Raw genomic sequence first — 18,678 nt, forward strand, 5'->3', positions numbered from 1 at the left:
ACTTGTCAATACAAGTCTGAATAACACAACTGGCCCAGGGCAGCTGCAGCTTTCTCCGAATAGAGAATACTTCAGCACCTCCATTTACGGTTATAGTCCAAATCTTGGCTGTGATGCCTTCTTCTCCTCTGTAACACAGTCCTGCCCCCCGATCCACCAATAAACAAGCTCTATACTGGATTCATAACTAGCAATTTTTTTTTTCACGCCTGGGGTGAGTTTCAGAAAACTGTCCTGGGAAAGCAGCGTGAAAGTTATCCTCAACTCAACCTAGAGTCAGGAAAACCTGAATTCAAATCTGGCGTGACCCTGGGAAAATCACTTAAGCTCTGCCTGCCTCAGTTTCCTTATCTGTAAAATGGGGATCATAAGAGTACCTGCCTCCCAGGGTTATTGTGAGGATCAAATAAGATAGTATTTATAAAGCACTTAGCACAGTGCCTGACACATAGTAAGAACATTACTATTATTATTATTAATTATTATTATTAATCATTAGACAAATTTAGCTGGGGTGGGAGAAGGAAGCAAAGAAGGAAATAAATATTTATTGAGCACCTACTTTAGAAGTTACTGGAGCTTCTTTGGGTAGGGGAATGACCCAATCAGACCTGGGCTTTATCAATACCAATCTGGCAGTTTTGTGGAGGATGTGCTCTTGCTACCTGGGCAGTCAGCTCAGTTGTTTCTAGCTGCCGAAGGTATAAGTACCATCATCATCCTCTAAATTGTGCTGCCCTGGAATAAAGCATCAATTATTCCACCTTAGTTATTGTTCTGCATGTGCCCATTTCCATACTTGCGCGCGCCCGCGGACACACATGCACACACACACACACACACACACACACACACACACACACTACTTTCCTCCCCAAATATGGGAGGGTTTCCTTTCTGTTCTGTCAGCAGGAAACCTGAAGCAAAGAACTAACCCAATTACCACCTTCCTTTTAAGTCCTGGGGCAGGAAGCTAAAATGGATTAACATATCTTTTGCACAGGAGAGCCAAGGCAAGGTTGGGGCTGCTGTTTGTTGCTTGGGCTGCAGGATGAAGGAGAAAATTCCATTGATAAGTCCATAGATAACTTTTTAGAAAATGATAATTTCCCCTGACTTCTGGGGAGTTGGTTTTTAAAAACTAGACTGGTCTTCTGTCTTATCTCTTTCTAGTATTCTTGGTTTCCTATAAGTTAAGTGTATCCAGAAGAAGCAGCCATATCTAATGGAAGGTGAGGTTTAAGGGCTGTGACTGATACCATGGTCAAAGGGCCTTCCTTCTTGGCATCCCTGGGATTGCAACTTTAGCTGAGGTTTCAGCTTAGAGCCTAGCACCCTGATCAGTTCTGGGCATATGAGCAAGTGCATGATAGAAAATGTTACAGTTTATGGGCACCATGCAGTGTTTATGCCAAATGGGCAGATGCTCTACCTTGAATGATTTCCAAAGTTCCTTCTTTTTAGAGTGCCTTTACCATCACCCACAAGCTAAGCTTCCATCAGTGTGGCTATTTCATGCTAGAATACCATCGGATAACGTTTATTATGCTGCTCTTTGATGAAGCGCTCCACTCTATTCAAGGTTACTGAGACTTCCAATAGCATCTCATCCTGCAGAATATACATCATCTTTACGGTGACACCCTTGGTTCCCTCCAACTCATAATGCCAAGCGGGCTTTACATTCAGAGTTCAAAATTACACTGCTGCCTTTCATAGAACATTCAGCTCACTTGCTTTGGGGTTGTTAGAAGAATAGGAAAATGGCTCCAGAAAGAACATCTGCCCATTCATTGTGATAATGCATCAGTTCATAGTGATCTCTCTCAGTGTCTGATTATTCACCAGTAAAACCCTGGTTGAGGCAGAGCCTCAGACAGGGTTGAGTTCACCCATTCCACTCTTGGCTTTGGAAATTCATCTATCACTGAGGCCTCCAGCTGTATCTTGTAATGTCTTCCATGGCCCCTTCCCAAGCTGGCAATGATGCATCTTCATGGTTTATGGAAACAACATGTACTAGGGAAACAAACCAATGGCAACAAAACCAGGAGGGGACTGCTGGAACATCTTTGGGATGAGAGTGATGCTGTTCACAAATTGTAAAGAGCATGCTCACCCATATCAATTCACCATAATCTCTCTCTCTCTCTCTCTCTCTCTCTCTCTCTCTCTCTCTCTCTCCACCTACATACACACAGTTGCAAGCTGAAAATAGCCCTAGCGCTACAGCCTGACCTGAACTAGAGGGACAGGGTACAATTTTATCTAGAATATGCTTTAGGTGAAAATTACATGCTTCTTAGTATAAGCCTAGGGAGTAGGAGAGAGCTCCGTCATCTTTAGCTTTCCCAGGCTAGAGAATATTGTACCGCTGGTAGTTACTACTTATAGAAATAAATTCCATATGCTAGGCAGAATGTGTCCAGATTACTCCTGCTGACAGCTGTGTTCTCTTTGGTGTACAGGTCTACTGTGCAAGATTAGATGAGAAGTCTCCTAGTGTGTACTTGGCTTGATTTCATAATACTTTTTAAGGGGGTGGAGAAATATATACTTGGATATTGACGTAGTGGTCGAAGGAATATGATGGTAAAACACATTTGGACAAAATGGAGTGTGTGCACATATGGTAGTGAGGGAGGTTTGACTTTGATACAGATAGATTTATATTTAAATATCAATGTAGAGTAGGGGGGAGTAATGATTGTGATATCATCTGGATATCAATGCAGTGGATTGGGGTGGGGGTAAGGGTGTGCCCATGGTTCAGATATATTTGTTCATAGCCAAAGAGCATGGCTGTGTGTGTGTGTGTGTGTGTGTGTGTGTGTGTGTGTGTGTCTGGTGGGTGGAGGTATATGACCGTGACGTGGTTGTATTCCTATATTCAAAAACTGAAGAAGGGAATCCTGAGAATTTGTGGCCAAGAGGAAAACATGAGAGGTAGCTAGGAGGAATGGTGGATAGAGTGCCAGGCCTGGAGTCAGGACAACCTGAGTTCAAATCCAACCTCAGGCACTTACTAGCTGTGTGACCATGGGCAAGTCACTTAACTTGTTTGCCTCAGTTTGCTCATCTGCAAAATGAGTGGAGAAAGAAATGGCAAACTACTCCAGTATCTTTGCCAAGAAAATGTTAAATGGGGTCGTGGAGAGTCAGACATGACTGAAGTTACTGAATAACAACAAGGAAAGCATGGAGCAAACCATAGGAGTAGGACAGGTGCTAGTTTATGCTCACCAGCCTCTAATTAATCAGACAATTTGCACAAGGAGGCTACTTGTAACTGGTTCTAATAAAGATCTGTCTATAGCAGGTTATGTGAGATAAAAGATCCAACTCTGCCCCCCCACCTGATGCCTAGAAAGCATGAAACCATGACTATGTTTAAATAGACATTTCCTTTCTCTTTTCATTCTAAAGGATGGAAGGAACTGAAATCGTGAGAGGAGAGAAAGACAGAGAGACAGAGAGGCAGAGACAGAGAAATGGAGAGAGACACAAACACACAGACAGAGAGAGAGATCTGAGTTTCAATTTTGTCGTTCTGGGCAAACAGGAAAGGACTATTCTGTCTTCTCTTCTCACCATTCTCTCTCCTGCAGGTTCAGAATCTTCTCAGTGGTGTCTCCCTCTGTCTCCCTCTCTCCGTCTATGTCTCTCTCTCTCTTTCTGTGTGTGTGTGTGTCTGTCTGTCTGTCTGTCTCTGTCTCTCTCTGTGTCTGTCTCTCTCTCTCTCTGTGCCTCTGTCTGTCTCTGTCTCTTTGTCTCTGTTTCTGTCTGTCTCTGTCCACCTGTCTGTCTGTCTGTCTGTCTGTCTCTCTCCTCCTTAGCTAGCTCTCTCCTTAGTTACCACCTTGCCCTCCACCCAGGAATGAGGGGATTGCCTATTAGATAACCTATCACAGGACGTGGACCAGTGGGGAAGGGAGATGCAAGGGGCAAGACAAAACAAGCACAAGAACTTCTTACCAAACCTTAATACCGCTGCTCAAAGCATCCCTTTCCCAAGGGAATCCCTGATGATCAGGGTTCACGTGGAATAATCTTTCTCCTGCTTGGGGGATTGTTTATCAGTAAAATCCCCTTGGTTGTTCTGGAGCTTCCCATTTGGAAAGATAATTTCCCACTCTGCAGCATCTCCTTTTGCGGCCTCTTTTTAATCCCCTCAAAATCCGCCTCCCAACAACTGAAAGATACTTAGAGAAAAATGTTTGCTTCTTGAGAACAATGCAGAAAGCAAACAAATTTTTTACTAAAAAAAGGAATGGGAAATAGGCACTATACCAGGTGCTGAGGGTATAAAAAGGAGAATGAAATAATTTCTACCCTCAAGGAACTTATATTCTACTGGAGAGATATGACATGCGCACAGATAAATATAATACTAGGGGTGGGGGGAGGAGAAGCAAAGAACAAATATGCAAAATACTCTAGGAATAAATATTCCTAGGGGATATCTAAGATAGGATATCCTAGGGGATATGTACATATATTTAGGAATATTGATGCAGCTAAGTGTTAATTACAGTAAGCTAAAGTTTTCAAAATTTCATTTTTTTCCCCAAAATTTCCATAAATTTCCACAAAATCTAGTTTGCCTCCTGCAGTGAGTGGCCAACATGCTTTGTGTTTTGCTGCCCACAACAGAAAGCTTTTATAGAGTGCTGTAGACTTATAAAAAGTTCCCCATCCTCTCTCACATCAGAGAAATGGGAAATGGCAGTTAGCGAAAGGACACTTTGGCTTTCTAAGGTCCTGGGTTACTAAGTCAGATCTTTTCAGAGTTAATGCTTCATTTATGGAGACTTAGATTATAAACTGAATTAGCAAGGTGCTCAGTCAATTAATTAACAAGCATTTATTAGGTGCTTAAGAAGTGTCAAGTACTATGCTAAACTGAGAGTACAAAGAAAAAGAAGGGAAGTCCCTGCCCTCCGGGAGTTTACACTCTAATGAGGGAGACAATATCAATCAACCAACCAATAAACATTTATGCATCAGGCACTCTTACTAAGCACTGGAGACACAAAGACAGAATTGAACTTGTCTCTAAGCTTGCATTCTAAGGGGAATGACGATACGTACATAAATATTATCTCGGAAGATACATACAGAGTAGACAGAAAGTAACCTTAGTGTGGATGACACTCAAGGCTTGCTGCAGAGGGAAGGTGGCATTGAGCTGAGTCTTACAGGAAGCCAAGGATTTTAAGAGGCAGAGATGAGGGATGTGTTATGGAGATGGAAGAAGCAGCCATGTGACAAATCCCCATCCTGGAGGGAGCCTCAAGAAAGAGGCAGGACAGGGCAGGACAGTTGTCCGGCCTAGACGCTTTTGATGTTGCCTTTCTGGGAGTTTGGGGACTGGATTTCTACAACACCTGCTAGCTCAAGGCGAGCTGCCCTCAGAGCCAGGAAGACGTGGGTTTAAGCCCTGGCTCTGATATACACCAAATGTAGGACCCTAACTTCTCAGAGCTCCAGGTAGCTCTCCTAAGATTGTGAGTTGCAGATTTGAATTGGTAGTGGAAATTTCCTCACTAGGGGCTTTATATATTGAAGCAATCACAAACAGGAAAAATATATGCAAATAAAAAAAATTCAAAAAAGAAGTCAGGGATTTGAGCTGAATCTTGAAGGGATTCAGGAATTCTAACAGAGGTGAGGAGGAAGAGTATAAAAAGTATGGGGGATGAACCCAGAAAATAGGAGAGAGAAGCAGGGCTCCAGCTCAGGACAGCCTGGATGGTCTCTGAGTGAGGTCTATCCTGCGGAGCAGAGCCCAGCATGCGCTGTGCGGACCAACCAGACCAGGAGCCAGGCTGAGCATGCCCTAGCTCCCTGAATCAGTGAGCTGCAGCAGTTACAAGACTTCTCAACCCACAAACACCAAAGACAACAGAGAAGGTTAGTGGGAAAAGTTGTGGGAGTAGAAGGAGTTTGAGGTTTGGCCACCGCCCCGGGGGCAGCAGAAGTGGGGTAGCTACAGAACTACAGCTGCAGTTACTTCCAGCCCCAGGCCCACCTGGTGGGAGGAATTAAGTGGCAGATCAGAGCAGGAGTGAAGAGCTTGCTGAAGATCTAAGTCCAGTCCAGGTTGGGGGTTCTTGGGGAAGGAGGAGTGCTGGTGTGGCAGAGCTGGTGTATCCCCCCAGGCGTGGAACATAGTTCTCTTAACTCTACAAGCAGTCATACCCTGCTGAAAAACTCAAGTGTCAAGTTAGTTGGCTGGGAATATGGCCAGGCAGCGAAAATGCACCCAGATTCAGTCTCAGACTCTGGAATCTTTCTTTGGTGACAAAGAAGACCAAAACATACAGACAGAAGAAGTTAACAAAGTCAAACAGCCTATATCTAAAGCCTCCAAGAAAAACATGAACTGGTCTCATGCCATGGAGGAGCTCAAAAAGGAGTTGGAAAAGCAAGTTAGAGAAGTAGAGGAAAAATTGGGAAGAGAAATGAGAAGGATGCGAGAAAACCATGAAAAACAAGTCAATGACTTGCTAAAGGAGACCCCCAAAAATACTGAAAAATATACTAAAGAAAACAACACCTTAAAAAATAGACTAACTCAAATGGCAAAAGAGCTCCAAAAAGCCAATGAGGAGAAGAATGCCTTGAAAGGAAGAATTAGCCAAATAGAAAACGAGGTCCAAAAGACCTTTGAAGAAAATACTACTTTAAAAATTAGACTGGAGCAAGTGGAAGCTAGTGACTTGATGAGAAATCAAGATACTATAAAACAGAACCAAAGGAATGAAAAAGTGGAAGACAATGTCAAATATCTCATTGGAAAAGCCACTGACCTGGAAAATAGATCCAGGAGAGATTATTTAAAAATTATTGGACTACCTGAAAGCCATGATCAAAAAAAGAGCCTAGATATCATCTTTCAAGAAATTATCGAGGAGAACTGCCCTGATATTCTAGAGCCACAGGGTAAAATAGAAATTGAAAGAATCCACAGATCGCCTCCTCAAATAGATCCCCAAAAGAAATCTCCTAGGAATATTGTTGCCAAATTCCAGAGCTCCCAGATCAAGGAGAAAATATTGCAAGCAGCCAGAAAGAAACAATTTGAGTACTATGGAAACATAATCAGAATAATCCAAGATCTGGCAGCTTCTACATTAAGAGATCGAAGGACTTGGAATACGATATTCCGGAGGTCAATGGAGCTAGGATTAAAACCAAGAATCACCTACCCAGCAAAACTGAGTATCATGCTCCAAGGCAAAACATGGATTTTTAATAAAATAGAGGATTTTCAAGCTTTCTCAGTGAAAAGACCAGAGCTGAATAGAAAATCTGACTTTCAAACACAAGAATCAAGAGAAGCATGAAAAGGTAATCAAGAAAAAGAACAAGAAAAAGAAATTGCAAGGGACTTACTAAAGTTGAACTGTTTTGTTTAGATTCCTACATGGAAAGATGATGTGTATGATTCATGAGACCTCAGTATTAGGGTAGCTGAAGGGAATATGCATATATATATACATATATATATATATATTTATATATATCTTTATGTATACATATATATGTGTGTGTGTATGTATGTATATGTAAGTATGGGGGACAGCCTGGGCAAAGACACGAATGTGAAAGATGTAATGTCATGTATGGAGAAGAGGAAGTAGTACAGACTTGAAATTAGGAAAGATTGAGGCTCAACTCCTACTTTTAAAACGTACTAGACCATGGCCAATTCATTTTATCTGAGCCTTCCTTTCAGAATCTGTAAATTGGGCTTCATAAGACCTACATCCCCTACTCACTGGGTAGTTGAGAGGGAAGCGCTTTGTAAGCCTTAAAGGGCAATTGAAATGAGAACTGCTATGATTCTGATTCTTCTCTGGTGTTAGCTTGGTCTTTTCCAATGTGTATTAACCCTTCCACTGTCATTGAGAACAGCTGTCATTCTGCCTAAGGCTGGGACTGGTGAGGAATGTATAACATGTTTCATACCCCTGATGTGCTGGGAAGTAAATAAACTATATTCCATTAGAAAGAACTATTGATTTTTGTTTCCTGAATCATTTAAGCTTAATAGGTTCATAATTTGGACCCATTACCAAAATGAATTCAGAGACTGTCCTGGCGCCACTTTGCTGTGTTTATGAGCTCAGAATGCTTCCATTAAGTGCATTTGCTTTTGGTATCACTGGTGTTTGCATCGTGGATAGGGAGGAGGCTCTATGGAGACATTGCAATCAGAGGAGCAGGAGGAGGAGGAGGAGGAGGAGGACGAGGAGGACGAGGAGGAAGAGGAGTAACACTTTCAGGTTGGAGCTGATCCAAACCCATTGGCCTCTGCCAGAAGTCAGTCAATAAACATTTGTTAAGCACCTACTACGTGCCAGGCACTGTGCTAAGTGACTGGGATACAAAGAAAGGTAAAAGATATTTCCTGCTTCCAATGAGAGAGACAATATGAAAATTGCTATGCACAAGCAAGCTATAGATATGCTATATTGGGGATAATCAACAAAAGGGAACCAAGGTGTAGCAGGGTACCACTTCTGCCCTACCCCCAATCTCTGCCTCAGGGTGCAGGGGTGGGGAACCTTCGGCCTCAAGGCCACATGTGGCCCTCTGGGTCCTCAAATGCAGCGTTTTGACTGAACCTAAACTTCACAGAATAAATCCCTTTAATAAAATGATTTGTTCTGTAACACTTGGACTCAGTCAAAAGACCACACTCAAGGATCTAGAAGGCCACAGGTTCCCCACCCCTGGCAAGAGCAACTAAGACCCTACATGTTTGATCTTTGCCCAGAAATAACACCACTTGGAGTTTTATTTTTCCTCAACCTCTATTACCCTTATGGCTAATAATTTCCCACCATTCATTTCTCTTCCTATGTTTATATTAATCAATCACTGGAGAGAAGGAACCAGAACAGGCCCATGAGTGTAGAAGCAGTGGAGCAGAAAGTCCCTGGCTGTGGGCACTTATAGGAGGTTGGAGGTTTGGCTTTGGTTCCAAGCTAGAGGGCAGAACTGAAGATCTGGGGCAAGAGGCACCGTTTCCCATGCCCCAGGGCTAAAGGTGATTACAAAAATCAAGCTATTACCACAAAAAAATGCACAGGCAAAGGAGAAAGAATCCAACCATAGACAGCTATTACGGGAATAGAGAGGACTGAGGTTCATCCTCAGAGGAGGATATTGAAGTAAACACCCAAAGAGTAACATCAAATGGTCACCTGCCCCAAAAGAATATATAGAAGATCTTTAAAAATACTTTAAAAATCAAATGACAGAGATGGAGGAAAAACTAAGAAAAAAATAAGAATAATCAAAGAAAAACAAGAAGGAAAGCAAAGTCAATCAATTAGAAAAGGAGATCCATAATCTGAAGGAGGAAAATGACACCGTGAAAATTAGAATTGGGCAAAGTGAAGCCAGTGAAATTATAAGAGATCAACAAATAAGTAAACAAAATATGAATAATAAAAAATGGAAGAGAAAGTGAAACATCTTATAAGAAAAACAACAGATTTGGAGAACAAATCAAGAAGAGATAATACAAAAATAATTGGACTAACTGAAAGTTATGATCAAAAAAAGAATCTTGATACAATAATACAAGAAATAATTAAAGAAAACCATCCTGAAGCATTAAAACAAGGCAGGGAAGTAGAAATAGAAAAATCCATCGAACACCACTTAAAAGAGATCCTATGAGGAAAACTCAGGAATATCATAGTCAAATTCTGAAACCCCCAGCTCAAGGATAACATATTAAAAGCATCAAGATTAAAACAATTCAATATGATGGTGCCACGATTAGAATTACACATGTGTTATTTATCATATAGGCTTTCTTGAAATGAAAATCTACTGTTATATATTTTGAATCCTCTCTTATGTTCTGCTATGCACATTACATGCTTTTTTCTTTCTTATTTTGTATTTAAGTTTCAATATTTAAGTTTATGATATGTTTTGTTCCTTTTCTCTGTTCCGTATTTGTGTTCTGGCCCTTGAGCCTAAAATAAAATAAAATTTAAAGAAAAGAATAACAATGATAAAGACTGGTAACAGAACACAAAGTAAATGCAAATTAGCCTTGTAAATCTTCTAATTCAGTGTGGCAGGACCAAAAACCTTTTATTGATGCAACACTTTTCATAAGGTCTGGTCTCTATTTTGGTGCCTTTCCTCACTGGGCATCTATGGATATGGTTTTGCTTCTTGGCTATTCTTTCTCACTCTAAAGCATGCAAATAAAAAAAAAAAGAATTCAGAAATTGGCTTTCTGTCCTTTACTACTCCCCAGCCTCTGCCCTAATACCCAGGCACTTCATTATTCATGTTGATGCTCTCTTCAACCTCCAAAACTCCCAATTCTACAGTCTTCTTAAATCCCATGTCCTATTCCATTGTATCCAATTCCATCTTAGCCACACATACACATTCATGGACTGGACCTCACCATTACCCACAAGAGTTCTACCTTCTTAATTAAAAACTCTGAAATCTCTGCATCTGACCATAACCTCCTATCATTCCATCTTGCGCTATACCATATCCTTCCTAAACTCATTCTTTGCCTTCTTTAAGAACCCCCCCCCAACAGTCCCTTAATTTTTTTAGGACTTTTTCCTCAACATTACTTAATGCTCTGCCTTTACATCCTTTTTTTCTCCAAACCTAACCCTATATTCCTCCGCAACACTCGCTCTCTTTTTCCTGGTGGTGAGTTTTTTCTGAGCCCTGCATTTTGCAAAGGCACTCAGACTATCCTGCCTTCATGCCCCTCATGGCCCTGTTCTTGACTTTCTGGATTTCAAAATCATGCCCTGGCAACATGTATCTTCATTTCCTCTCCCCCAACCTCCTCTTTCCACAGCTTTTCAGGCTCCTTTTGAGTGTTATGTTCCTCTATTAGAATGTAAGCTCCTTGAGGTCAGAGAGTTTCTTGTCTTGTCTTCCTCCCTCCCTCTCTCCCTCCCTCCCTCCCTCCCTCCTCCCTTCCTTCCTTCCTTCCTTCCTTCCTTCCTTCCTCCTCCCTCCTCCTTCCTTCCTTCCTCCCTCATTCCTTCCTGCCACCCTCCCTTACTTCCTTCTTTCCTTCCTTCTTTCCTTCACTTCTTCCTTCCCTTTTCCCCTCCTTCTCTCCTTCCATCAATTCAATTCTACCCTGTCCTTTACTCTTGACTTCCATGCCCCCTTGTTCTATCAACTCTTATCCTTGCCAAACCTCAGCCTTGGATTGCCCCCATCATCAATTGTTCCACTTCTACTCTTGTGCTGATAAATGGAGCTAGAGAAAGTCACACCACTGTGCTAATTGGATACACTATGAATTCATGTTTTCCAACTTCAGCTGGGCTCTCACTGCTGTGAGGCAATCCTTTTGTTTTTTCCCTAATTGATTCCCTCTATCGGTCCCCACAAAAAGCTTTCCATATCTTCTCTACTCAAGTCTCCCATGTCTCCCCTTCTTCCCCCTTCTTTCTCTATCATTTTTGTCTATTGCTTTCCTGAAAAATGAAGACTATTGACAAGGGCTCCCGCTTCTTTCATTCTCTTCATCTTAAATCCCCTTGACAGCATTCTTTCCTCCTTTTCTCTGATCTCTTGACAGTCAGGTGGCTCTTCTCCTTGACAAAACCATCCTCTCTACATGTACCCTTGATTCGATCTCCTTCAATATTTTCCAGAAATCTCAGTAATGTTCCCCTTTAATCTTCAACCTTTCCTTAATAACTGGTTCCTTCTCTATTACCCTTAAATATGCCCAAGTCTCTTTGATCCTCAAAAAACCTCCACCAGACCCTAACATCCCCTTACACTATCCTTCTAGATCTTCCTTCCCTTTCTCAACCAAAATCCTGTGGGGGATGCTTTTTACACGTGTTTCTTCCACCTCTTCTAGCTGTGTTCTGTGATGCATTGGAAGGATACCAAGACCAAATACGGAAATACTTATGCCAAGGTAATGCATTCAAGCCAAGGAAGCTCAAAGTATACAGGGGTATACTCAGAATGGGTGGTAGACCCATTGATCTCCCTAGGCTTCTGATATGCCAGGTTCTGCAGCTTCTAAAGCATATTGTGGCTTCCTCCAAGGAGTTCAGTGTTTACAATTAGAGGGTCACTTATCTGGGTTGCCGTCTGTCCCAAGTGAATCATGGTGTGAGTGATTAACCTCTGGCTACAGGCAACTAATCATTGCTACCACTTTGAATCAGGCTTTAATTATCTCTTTTCTAAAGTATTTCAATAGCTTTCCAATGGGTCTCCCTGCCTCAAATCTCTCCCTACTTCAGCCTTTCTTGCACAAAGCTGCTAAAGTGATTTTCTTTAAGCTCTGACTGGACCATGTCACTCCTTTCCTCAATCAACTCTGATGGCTCCTGTTGCCTGTAGAATCAAGCGTAATCTCCTTTGTTTAGTTTTTAAAGCCCTTCTCAACTTTGCCCTAAATTCTCTCTCCAGTCTCATTCTAGCCTGATGTAAATTACTTCCCTTCCCACAATCTATAATCTAACTAAACTTACTGCTTCTATGTACCTCCTATGTGAATTACTATCATGAGTTGAGGCTGATCAAAACAAAACATGTCAGAGGACATACGTTCAACTCTTCCCTCAGTTACATTAGTTGTGTGACCATAGGTAAGCCACTTAACCCTTCTTAGCGTCAGTTTCCACATCTATAAAATGGGGTGATAATAAATACATTTTGTTTATTGTTTTCCTCCAACTGAATATAAATTTCTTGAATGCAGGGTCTATTTAGTTGTTTGTTTTTGCATCCCCATGGTTGCTCACAGTGCCTGCCCCATAATAGACACTTCATAAATGTTGTTGGTTAATTGTTTGAACCTGGACTAAATCCATGAAATTCAAGTCAGATACCCCAGTTAGTTGTTATGTGAACTGGGAGTCAAGAGACCTGATTCTAGTCTTGCTTTTGCTCCTGACCAGCTAGCCTGTGTGACTTTGAGTAAGCCCCTCTCTGAACTCCTGAGGTCCCTCATCAGCAAAATGAGGTCAGGCTAGGTGATCTCTCAAGTTCCCTTCCAGCTCCTTCAGGCTAGAATGAATTGATCATCACTCTGAAAAAGACACAGAAGCTGGGCTTGTCTCAGCATGTGGTGCTTGATTTCTGGAGAGAGTTTGACATTCACTCTGACCAGAAGAAACTAGGAGGAGCCTGACAGATAAGCTGTATCACCAACCCTTGGAATCAGAGCACACACACACACACACACACACACACACACACACACACAGAGATGCAGACACAGACAGACACACAGACACACACGTAGACACAGACACACATAGACAAAGACATACACACACACAGGTACACAGACACACCGACACACACACACAGACACGCACCCACCCACAGACACACACACACAATTTGTGGAGAGGACGAAGCTCATCAGCGAGTGCCTGTCTCTTGGAAAGCTGCTGTAAGTGGCAGTGATGGCTCCTTCCTGCTGCCTGCTGCCAGGCAGCCAGTGGCTCTGATCACAAGCTTCCCATTTGCTTGATTCAGTGACAGAATTTGCTCACTGGTCCCTGCTTCCCTTCCTCATCAGCTGCCTTGGAGAGTTTTCCAGGGCTGCTGATCTATCCTTTAAGCAGCCATGTGGAAAGGGTATTAGACAGCTCTGAACCTCCTGGGGAAGGCAGACACCTGGATCTGACCAGTCTCAGGCATACATTGGTTCTCTTCTGTCTCTGCAGGGACAAAGACATCTCACAGTCACTTTCTGACTCTGGTCTCATGGCCTGGCCTAGATGGTAATTCTGGCTATGCGGCAAGAGGCAGCGAGGTGGCACAGTGGGCTGTAGAGCACAGACTAGGAGTCAGGAGGGTCTGAATTCAAATCTTACTAGCTGTATGATTCTGGGTGAGTCACCTACCCTTCTCAGCCTCCGTTTTCCTATCTGAAAGATGTTGATAATAAGAGCATCTATTTCCCAGGATTATTGTGAAGATAAAATGCGAAAACATAAAGTGCTACATAAATGCAAGTTACTATTGTTGTTTGAGTAGTCTCACCTTGAGAGACTATTGTCTACCCTGGGCCTGCCATGACCCCTCCTACCTGAAATTCCCACCATACAATATTTCTCTGGCTTAGAAAGCAAAGACGGGGTCGCTATCCGTAGGAAAGAGCATGGTTCAGTGGAAACAGAACTTGATTTGGGGTCATTGGGCAAGGGGTCATATCTTGCCTATTGAAACTTATTACCCATGTGACTTTGGGCAAGGCAGTTAAACTCCCCTGGCCTCAGTTTGCCCAACCACAAAATGAGAGCTCATTATAACCAGAAGGGACCTCAGAAGGCCATCTAGTCCAGCCCCGTCATCTGACAAATGAGGAAATGAGTCGCAGAAGTGCCTTGCTCAGGGTCACACAGCTAGTAAATGTCTGAGGTGAGTTTTGAACCTGGCTCTTCTTGCTTTCGATGGGCAGCTAGGTGGCTCAGTAGATAGAGTGCCAGCCCTGGAGTTAGGGGGACCTGAGTTCCAAATTGGCTTCAGATACTTCCTAGCTTTGTGACCCTGGGCAAGTCGCTTAACCCTGTTTGCCTCAGTTTCCTCATCTGTAAAATGAGCTGGAGAAGGAAACGGGAAACTGCTCCAATATTTTTGCCAAGAAAACCCCAAGTAGGGTCAAGGAGAGTCAGATACAACTGAACAACTTTTTGTTTTCAGAGGCTATGCTTTATCCACTACTCCACAGGACCCACTAAGGTCTCTTCTGGCTCTATATCTGCAATTCTACGGTAGCAATGTTCTGTATTTCTTTTGATGGGCCATTGGGTTCTACTTGTATGAGGGAGAAGTAGCCGCCTCTGCTAGCCCCCTCCCTTTAGGGCAGGCATTAATAATAACAGTCGCTGACAAACGGCTTATGGAACATTTTGTATCCATTAGCTGATTTGAGTCTCAAAATAAAATGGTGATTATGATGATGGTGACGATAAATAGAATTAATATAGCACTTTAAAGTTTGTGATGTGCCTTTATAGGTTATCTCATTTGATCCTTGTGGCACCCTAGTGAGGTAGCTGCTATTGTCCTCTTTTTACAATTGGGGAAACTGAGGTAGTCACAGAAAAAGTGACTTGCTCAGGGTCACACAGATAGTAAATGTCTGAGGCAGGATTTGAACTCAGATCTTCTTGACTCCAACTCCTATGCTCCATCCACTTCACTACCTGCATCTACTGCAAGTATTACTCTTCCCAGCATTCTCATAGCATAGATTTTTTGGACAAGGGAAACGAAACTCAGAGAAATTCATAGGACCACAGATTTAGAAGGGATGGGAGGGGTCATCTAATATAACTCCTTCATTTCTTTCTCTTTTAAAATTTATTTTTTTCTAATTAACATGCATTTATTTCTCTCCCTCTGCCAACCTTTTCATTTTATAGATGACGATACTGAGATCTAGAGAAATTTAAGTGACTTCCCCAGGGTCACACATGTAACAAGTAGCAAAGCCAGAATTTGAAACAAGGTTACTGTAGCATGATGCCTTGGAAGGGATAAGGAGTATGCTGGAACCAACTTGAACAAGTTCAAAAGAGCTGATTGTTAAAATTTCAGTGTGAGACTTTACACCTTGAAAATATGCAAATGTTGTAAATCAGGACATGATTTGTTGTTTTGCTGATTGTCTAGGTTTAATAAAACGATGCAGAAAATGTTATAGATGCAAATTAAATTTAAAAAGTATGTCATGGGTAGTACCCAGATTTCAAACTATATTACAAAGGGTTAATCATCAAAACAATCTGGTATTGGTTGTGATATATTAGGCTCACAATACACAGCAAATGACCATAGTAATATAGTAATTTAATAAACCATAAGATCCGAGGTTTGGGGATAAGAACTCAACATTTGATAAGAACTGCAGGGAAAACTGAAAAGCAGTTTGGCAGAAACTAGGTTTAGGCCAACATCTCACACCAAATGCCAAGATCATGTCAACATGGCTAAATGATTTGGACGCAAAGGGTGATATCATAAGTAAATTAGGGGAGCATGGGAAAATGTCCCTGTCAGATCTATGAATAAGGAAAGAGTTTATGACCAAACAAGAGATAGAAAAGATCACAGGAAGCAAAATGGATTAATTTTGATGATAGGAAATTAAAAAGTTTCTGCACAAACGAAACCAATGTAACCAACATTAGAAGGAAAGAGGAAACTGGGAAAATTTTTTAGACAAAGTTTCTATGATAAAGCCCTCATTTCTCAGATATAGAGGAAACTGAGCCAAAATGATAAAATATGAGCCATTCTGCAATTGATAAATGGTCAAGGATATGAATAGGCAGTTTTCAAAAGGAGAAATCAAAGCAATCAATAGTCACATTTAAAAATGCTCTAAATCACTACTGATTAGAGAAATGTAAATTAAAACAACTCAGAGATTATCACCTCCCATCTATCAGTGTGGCTAACATGACAGAAAAAAGATAAGTGTTGGAGGGGATGTGTAAAAATTGAGACATTAATGTTCTGTTGGTGGAAGTATGAACTAGTCTAACCATTCTGAAGGACAATTTGGAACTATATCTAAAGATCTATAAAACTGTGCATGCCCTTTGACCCACAAATAAAACTGCTAGGTTTATATCCCAAAGAGAGCAAAGAAAAGAAAAAAGGACCTATTTGCACAAAGAATATTTATAGCAGCTCTCTTTTGTAGTGGCAAAGAATTGGAAATCAAGGTGATACACATCAATTGGGAAATAGATGAAGAAGTTATGGTATATGATTTTGGTGGTATACTAAAACACTAAAAAATAATGAGGAGAATGACTTCAGAAAAACCTAGGAAGTTTTATATGAATGGATGCAATGAAGTGAGCAGAACCAGAAGAACATTGCACATAGTAACAGCAATATTGTAAGGATGATCAACTGTGAAAGACTTAGTTAGCTACTCTGATCAATACAATGCTCCAAGACAATCCCAAAGGATCTATGATGAAAATTGCTATCCACCTCCAGAGAGAGAACTGATGTACTCTGAATGCAGACTGAAGCATATTTTTTAACTTTATTTTTCTTGTTTTATTTTTTGTCTGTGTTTTCTTTTGCAACATTTTTTTTGGATGACTTCACATGTATAATATATATGAAATTGGTTGCTTTCTCGGCAGGGGTGGGGGAGATATGTGAAGGAAAGAGAGAGTTTGGAACTCAAAATTTTAAAAAATGAATATTAAAATGTTTTTATATATAACTGGGAAATATTTAATGAAATAAAAGAATCTTTAAGAAAAGTGTCATGGGCACTTTTTTCTTGGAGAGCTGATAGTTAAACATTTACCAGCATATCCTTGGACTTATTTAATGGTGAAAAGCTAGTAAATGGTGAAGTCAGGATTCAAATTCAGATCTTCTTATAAATTGTCAGGTTAATTAGTTGTCTCTTTGGAAGGCACAGGGAGTCCAGCCCTGACAATTCTGGGGCAGATCCAAGGGGCCAAGTCCATGGTTTGAAACACCTAGCTATATCAGGGAAGTGCTTTCGTGCCTCTTGCCTTCTATCTCTACTAGTTCCTCCCTCCTCTAGCTTCCTCCTCATTCTTTATCCTGCTCCTCCGTCCATTTTCTCAGTAGACAGACCTGAGCTCACTGTAACTTTAAAAGAACCTGGACTAAAAATCCTTAAACCAAAGATATTGCATGAAATAATGAAGAGTGAAATGAGTATAACCAAAAGAATATTGTACATAGCAACAGCAATATATTTTTTAAGAGCAACTTTAAGTGACTGTCATTTGGAGCATTAGAAATACTCAAATCAACTACAAAGGACCTATGAAGGAAGATGCTGTCTGTCTCCAGAGAAAGAACTGATAAATAGAAGTATATATAGAATGGTTTTATACACACACATATACAAATGCACACACACACACATACACACCCATACAAATACACACGTATTTGTGTCTAATGGTAGCAATCTCTAGGCAGGATTGAGGAGGGAGGGAAAAATATAAAAAGTGCACAGCCGAGAATAAAAGAAAATTTAGAAGGAAGCATAGAAAACAGAATAGCTTTGAAAATGGTGTAGTATATCTGTAGTTTTTAAAAGAGTAAATAGTGTGAAACGTAAATTCATGGTTTTATAGTGAATCCTCTTTTTATATTGTGCTGTGTACATGGAAATGGGTTTTTTTGTCTTTATGTATTTAAGTTCAAAATGAATAAAAAAGCCAAACAAGCCAAAACTATTGCTCCTAGAATGGGAGGACTGGCCTTCACAGTCCTAAAGGATCTCATTCAAAGGAAACACTTTTTTTAAAAATCAGAGAAACGAATCAGCATGTGCCTTACAGACTATACCAGGTAAACAAAAATAGAGTCTAAGAATCATAGAGCTTTGGAACTTGAAAGAATCACTGAGCTCATCTTCCCTCCCAAATAGAAGAATCCCCTCTGACGCACTCATGATATTTAGCCATTCATCTTCTGCTTGGATCTGTCCTGTGACTGGGAGCTCACTACCTTATAAAGTAGCCAATTCATTTCTTGACTGTTCTAATTGCCAGAAAACCCTTCCTCATAGTGATCTAAAATGTCCCTCTTTAGTACTCCCACCCATTGGGCCTCATTCAGTCTCCCCAACCCCCTGGACTCAGCATCTAGCCTGTCTTA

The 18,678-nt window shown here is 41.2% G+C and overlaps 1 protein-coding gene across 1 annotated transcript in view; it reads right to left on the reverse strand.

Moving 5' to 3' along the window:
• GALNT9 (polypeptide N-acetylgalactosaminyltransferase 9) overlaps positions 1-18,678 on the reverse strand; it is a 300,725-nt gene that overhangs the window by 122,756 nt on the left and 159,291 nt on the right. The gene's annotated exons all lie outside the window — the stretch shown is intronic.

Source organism: Trichosurus vulpecula, chromosome 1 (genome assembly GCF_011100635.1).
Source record: "Trichosurus vulpecula isolate mTriVul1 chromosome 1, mTriVul1.pri, whole genome shotgun sequence".
In the NCBI taxonomy this organism is placed as follows: Eukaryota; Metazoa; Chordata; class Mammalia; order Diprotodontia; family Phalangeridae; genus Trichosurus; species Trichosurus vulpecula.